The sequence below is a fragment of the Stenella coeruleoalba genome (assembly GCF_951394435.1).
Source record: "Stenella coeruleoalba genome assembly, chromosome: 19".
In the NCBI taxonomy this organism is placed as follows: Eukaryota; Metazoa; Chordata; class Mammalia; order Artiodactyla; family Delphinidae; genus Stenella; species Stenella coeruleoalba.
Genome location: NC_137165.1, coordinates 41,068,613 through 41,074,796, shown reverse-complemented (window position 1 = coordinate 41,074,796; position 6,184 = coordinate 41,068,613).

The following is a 6,184-nucleotide window of genomic DNA, read 5'->3' as shown; positions in this document are numbered from 1 at the left end:
CACCCCAGGGCTAATTTGATGATTAAATTAATCTTCATCTGAAAGTTTTTTGTAATCATTATCTGATTTCCAGAGAGTTAACTTTATTCTAAGAACTTTAAAGTTTGTGTCCTCCCCCACAAAAAAATCAGAAGTCCAGCTGCACAAAAAGAACATGAAAGCTAGTTACTCCAATTACTAGAACAGTTAATCCAACCTCTCACCATCCCAACTTTTCCATCTGTAAAGTTAAATGTGATTAATTTGAGTCTCTGATGCAAGCATTAAAGACACTCTATAAAGTATTATAAATATTTCTTGCGAACATTTATGTGAATTAAGATAACAGTATTGTTCAAACATTTATGTGAATTAAGATAACAGTATTGTTATCTAAGCTAAGAGTATTTGCAGGATTTATGTTTTTAAATTGTTCAAACTCCAATAAATATGGATAGAAAATATATTTGTGAATAAGTCAAGTATTGTTGCAAAGTTTTTTAAACAACCTAATTTGTTTAATACAGGTATATTTAAAGACCTTAAATAATAAATACCTGTTTTAAAACATTAGATATTTATAGGCTATCAATTTTTTTCTAAGCAGAAAAAAACATTGAGTACAACTCACCATACTTTTTTCCCAGCTAAAGTATCATCTAAGGGCTACAGCTGTTAGCATATTAATACAGCCTTTACAACTCTCCCTCTCTCTCTCTCTTCTTTCTTTCAACCAAAAAAAAAAAAAGTATATTTTAACCAGAAGAAAATTATGTTAAATAATCTTTAACATAATACAGGGAATCACATTTAAATTTTCTTTTGATTACATCATATTTCTTTTAGCCTGGCTTATTCTGTTTAGTGAAAGGGATGATTTTGTTTTGTCAAGGATACAACAGCATGTTAAGTGCTTATTCTTGCATAAGCATCTGACCTAAAATACATCCTACACATAAAAATGTTTTCATTCAATATTAGTTAAATGCTACTAACTTTATTAAAGCTTTGGAAATGCAATCGTATAAGCTATTGTACTAAAGTTACTGTACTAAGTAACAGTATCATAAATAAAGAAATATATCTAGTGTAATCTATACGCAGTGTCGAAAACTTAGTACTGGGCATCATGAATGTAACTGCTTGTTATAGTAATTCCACTATGTAGCTATTGTGTGTATTACATGTACATTTTAAAATACAGTACTTGAATTTATAACAGAGTTTTATTTGCTTTGGGGCATTTTAAATTGGGATATGAATTTACCAAAGTAAATGATACCACTACAATAAAAAAAAAAAAAGTTGAAACATGAACTACAAACCTGCATTGTATTTGAGTTTGATACATTGTTTTGAGTTTAATTGTTCCAATATTGTTAGCTCAATTGGGGGATGAAGAAAACTGTAAACAAGGTGCACAAAAGCACAATTTTTATACTTTTTTTAACAACAGAAAAATTAAGAAGAGTATATTCTAATAAATGGTATATTCTAATTAAAAAATAAAAATAATCCCATGATCCTGGGAAAAGTATAACAGGAGCCACCATTTGCAGAGTGCTCGCTCTACTCCTGGCCCTGTACTCAGCATCTTCGTACACAATCTCTAATTCTTACAACAATCCCACAGATGAATATTATCCTCACTTGATGGATGGATAGAAATGAATATTCTTCAATCTCTCTAAAATGGTTCAAATGCACCCTTCCATAACAAAATACAAAAGTAAATAATAATTCCAGTTACCAACAATTGCAGGATATCAGCCCTGGGACTGTTAGTAATGACCCATGTAACCAGGAAGGAATCACTTAAATTCCCTAGGCCTCAATTTTCACACCTGAAAATTAAGAGAAAGATGGTGGTTGATCAGAACTCCTATGCTGCCTACCTCACAGAAATGTTTGAAATGATATACATGTGAAAATATCTGGCAAAGCACTACTCAAATATACAGTACTATTTGGATGAAAATGGTCACTGGGAGAGAAGAATTTGTGAGGACAATCATAGCTGACGATGAGTAAGTAATAGTTCAAACACAACAGGTAAAGAGAATTTTTTAAATTCTTCAATTACTGCCAGAAGAGTTATTCTTTCCCAGTGAGTTATCCAGTTTGACCTGTTCTACCATGATAGTTTAAAGTACAAAATTCTCCAAAGTAAAAAAAAAAAAAAAAAGTTTAAAATAATTTGAAAGTTTCCAATGGAATCATGTTATGGTACATGGGCCAAAAAATAAACTTCAGTTAAATAATATGTATACACACATTACTCAAATTAGCAACACATGAAATGAAAGGAAAGTCTGTGCACAGGGTAGAATTTAGTTCTATGTTTATAAGTTATGGCCATCATGTACACATAGATTGCCAACATTCATGGGCATACTACAAAGAAACATTTTGAAATAAGGTGTATGTGCAAACCAGTACAAGCCTTTTCCAGTTTCCCTCACCCATTTAGACCCTAGACCAGGACTGGCAAACTTTGTAAAAGCCCACATAGCAATTATTTTAGGTTTTTCGCGCCATAGAATCCCTGTAGCAACTATACAACTCTGCCCTTATAGCTGAAAGCAGCTGCTACATAAATAACATGTAAATGAGTGGGCATGGCTGTGTCCTAATAAAACTACAAAAACAGAAGGCAGCTCAGTCCTGGCCTGCACCTGCAGTTTGCTGTCACCTGCCCTGGACCCTCAAATAAGGCCTGTGGATGACAGACCATACCCCAGGTTCTCCAGGACCATTCTGTTTTCAAACACTTTCATCCTTTTCCACACCATGTGTCAAAGTTCATGTCCCAAATCCCCAGGTATTTTGAAGGTAATGCAGAAGGCTGTAAAAACAAACCATACTTTGTCGAAGTCTACAAAACCTCGTGAATCACTCAGACCTGGAAATCTTCCGGGCTTCAATATTTCACAACAATTTCTAGTGATAGCAACTGAATAGTCATAACTTCTGCCTTCACAGAAACAGCTGAGAAAACTAGCTTATTTCACCATTTTTCCTAGAGCCAGAATTTTTTTTTTTAATATCCAGACTTTATAAGCTATTTGGCTCAGACAGAGTTCTGTTCTCCCTTTCCCTATTTTAAGGGGGAAAAAATCCACTGAAAATAGCTTCATTAGAACAAACTACAGACAAATTGCATGGTTCAGTGTTTGGTTCAAAATATTTTTTGAGTCACAGAACTCTTTGGAAATCTGTTAAACTCCAAACCCTCTATCTGGGGGTTAAAAAAAAAGCATCTAAAAATTGTGTACAATTTTAAAGCGTTATATAGGAATAAACCTCCTAGAAGCAATTCGCACAGACTACTAGGTGTCCAAGGACTATGGGTTTTTCCTTGTTCTCTCCCATTTTGTCCTCTTTCTTCCTTCCCACTCATGGTTCTCATTCTACCCCTAATTGTCTCCCTCCCAGCTTCTTCCCACACTACTATAGAAAGAAATCAAAGAGACCTGGGCTTCACTCCCAGCTTAATCACTTACTAGTTTTGACTTCCCTGCCTGGAGCGGGGGAAGAAGTATCTCAAGGAAATATGAGCAGTGTCAGAGAGAAAAGCAGGCCAAGTTCCTGAATCCTGCTGCCAGAAAGAAAACTAAACTACTTGGTCCTAAGACTATCACTGTGGTCTACCATAAGGCGCCTGCAAGGGCTCCCAATGACTTCACAGTTACATGTAGCTGAACAGTCATGTTAATGATGCATACCACGTTTTCCAGGAGTAATCACCATTCCAAAAGTCTGTCCTGCAGTTCCCATAAATATCCCTGTCCATGCAAGATCATATGTGCTGATGGTTGCTTGGGGAAAAATCAACAGCAACTCAGTGTAAGTTGAATCCACTCTTCAGTCTTTTTTTTTTTTTTTTGCGGTCCGCGGGCCTCTCACTGTTGTGGCCTCTCCCTTTGCAGAGCACAGGCTCCGGACGCGCAGGCTCAGCGGCCATGGCTCACGGGCCCAGCCGCTCCGCGGCATGTGGGATCTTCCCAGACCGGGGCACGAACCCATGTCCCCTGCATCGGCAGGCGGACTCTCAACCATTGCGCCACCAGGGAAGCCCACACTCTTCAGTCTTAATCTCTAGGGCTTTCTCTCTTTTATCTTCCCTATATTCCTCCTTTCTTAATTCTGCAAATCTTTGGAGCACAGAAGGAGCCAAAGGGAAGAAAATGAGATAGCCATTCATTTATTCACTCCACAAATAAGAGCACCTGAATGGGCACTGCTCCAGATGTCAAAAGCCCCCTACTCAAGGAGCTTTCATCCCGATGGGAAGAAAAAGACAATAAGCACATAACAAATAGAGGATGTTAGGTGGTGATAAATACTGTAGAAAAAAACAAAGTACAAACCATGAATGGAGGTTGGGGAATGCGATGCAGTTTTAAATAGGTCAGGAAAAACCTACTGAGAAGGTGCCGACATCTGAGTAAAGACCAGGAGGTGAGAAAGTGTATCAATGTCACTACTCCTCCGAGATCCCCTCCTTTCCTTTACCACCATTTTTGTGCCACTCTGTTCGCACTACAGTGTGCTTTGTTCCTAACACCCGGCACCTGCAGCTTTTCTGCAGAAGACTGCCTAGAGATGACACAACCCAGCACCTGCCCCAGCACCGCACTTGCCCAGACCCCCACCATGAAAGCCAGAGATAGTAGGTTCTGGGCTTCCCTGCTGAGGCATTTGTGTATCTTACATTAATCTGTATCTCTGATGCATATATATATATATATATATATATATACACATATGCCTTTTTTTTTTTTTTTTTGCTCCTCTACGTGGCTTGCAGGATCTTAGTTCCCCGACCAGGGATGAACCCGGGCCCCCTGCAGTGGAAGCACGGAGTCCTAACCACTGGACCGCCAGGGAATTCCCTGATGCCTGTATATTTTTAAAAAGCAATTTCGTATACATTATCTCAAGCACCACTCAGGCCCCCCATTATGCTTTGATGACCTCCTTTTTAGTCTTTCCCTTTAACATGCTCTTCAACTTCACTAATCTCTAATCATGAGTATAAAAATATTGGAGGTGTAAGAACTGGACAGTGGGTTCAGCTGGACAGCTTTGCTGACTTCTAGAGATGCCCTAGCCCCTGCTGGCACACCCAGGATGATGGCTAATGGCAGCCGGAGAATTCAATCAGTCACCCTAAATGTCAACACTGTTTTCATCAAGTAACTTCAGATCCTTCTCGCTCCACAGTGTCCCACATCGGTCAGGTGTTTATATATCCAAGGAAAAGCTACTATCTAGTAAACGAACGTAGTCTTGATTCAGTGGAAAGAGCCCTGGACTAGACCAGAACCTGCCTCAATACACATTTATTGAGCATCTAACAACGGGTCAAGCCCTTACTGGGCACGGGCGATACGAAGATGACCAATGCAGATGACTGAACCTTTGCTTTAGTGGCTCTCATATTGCATTGAAAATGACAAACAGTCCGATATCAGGTAAAGACCATAATAAAGTTATCAAAGAATCTTGGGAGTTCAGAGGAAGGATTAAGGGGGGGGGGGGGGAAGGGGAAAGTTCCAGGTGGGCATCACAAACAATTTGAGCTGGATCCGGAAGGACAGATGAGTTTAAGCTGAAAAGTGAAGGACAGTCGTTCCCGGTGGAGAGAACCGAGTGAGCCAAGGCGCGCCGGGACAGAGACCCTTGCCCGATGTTGCAAGAGCACACAACCTGGGGCAAGGAGATTAACATCTCCGGCCCTTGGCTCAGAAACCTGTGGCAGTTACCCTAGCCTCGCGCTTGGGAAAACTGGAAAGGTCCGTGCTGCTTTCGCCAAGGCTCCTGCCCGGCCGCTAAGGTAGGAAGCCCTGGGAGGCGCGCGGGAGGGCAGAAACTGCGAACCGCACGCTCCGCGCCTGCATCCTCGGCTTACTGAAGTACACACTCCAAGTCCCAGGGAAAGAGTAAAGAAAAAGACCGGAAGGAAAGAAAGAAAAAAAAACACCCTCGGAGGCGGGGACGTGCTCGGCCTGAGTCCGGCCGGAGTGGCGCGCGGGCCTCGCGGCCACAGTGGTTCCGGGGCTAGCTGCCGGCGCGCTTCCCGCTGCCTTCCGGCCCCGCGCGGGGAAGCTGAGGCCGCGCTCCCACCTCCCCTCGGCGCAGCCTCGCACCTCCCGCCGCGTCACCCGTCGCTGCTCCAGCTCCTCAACGGCCGCGGGGTTTG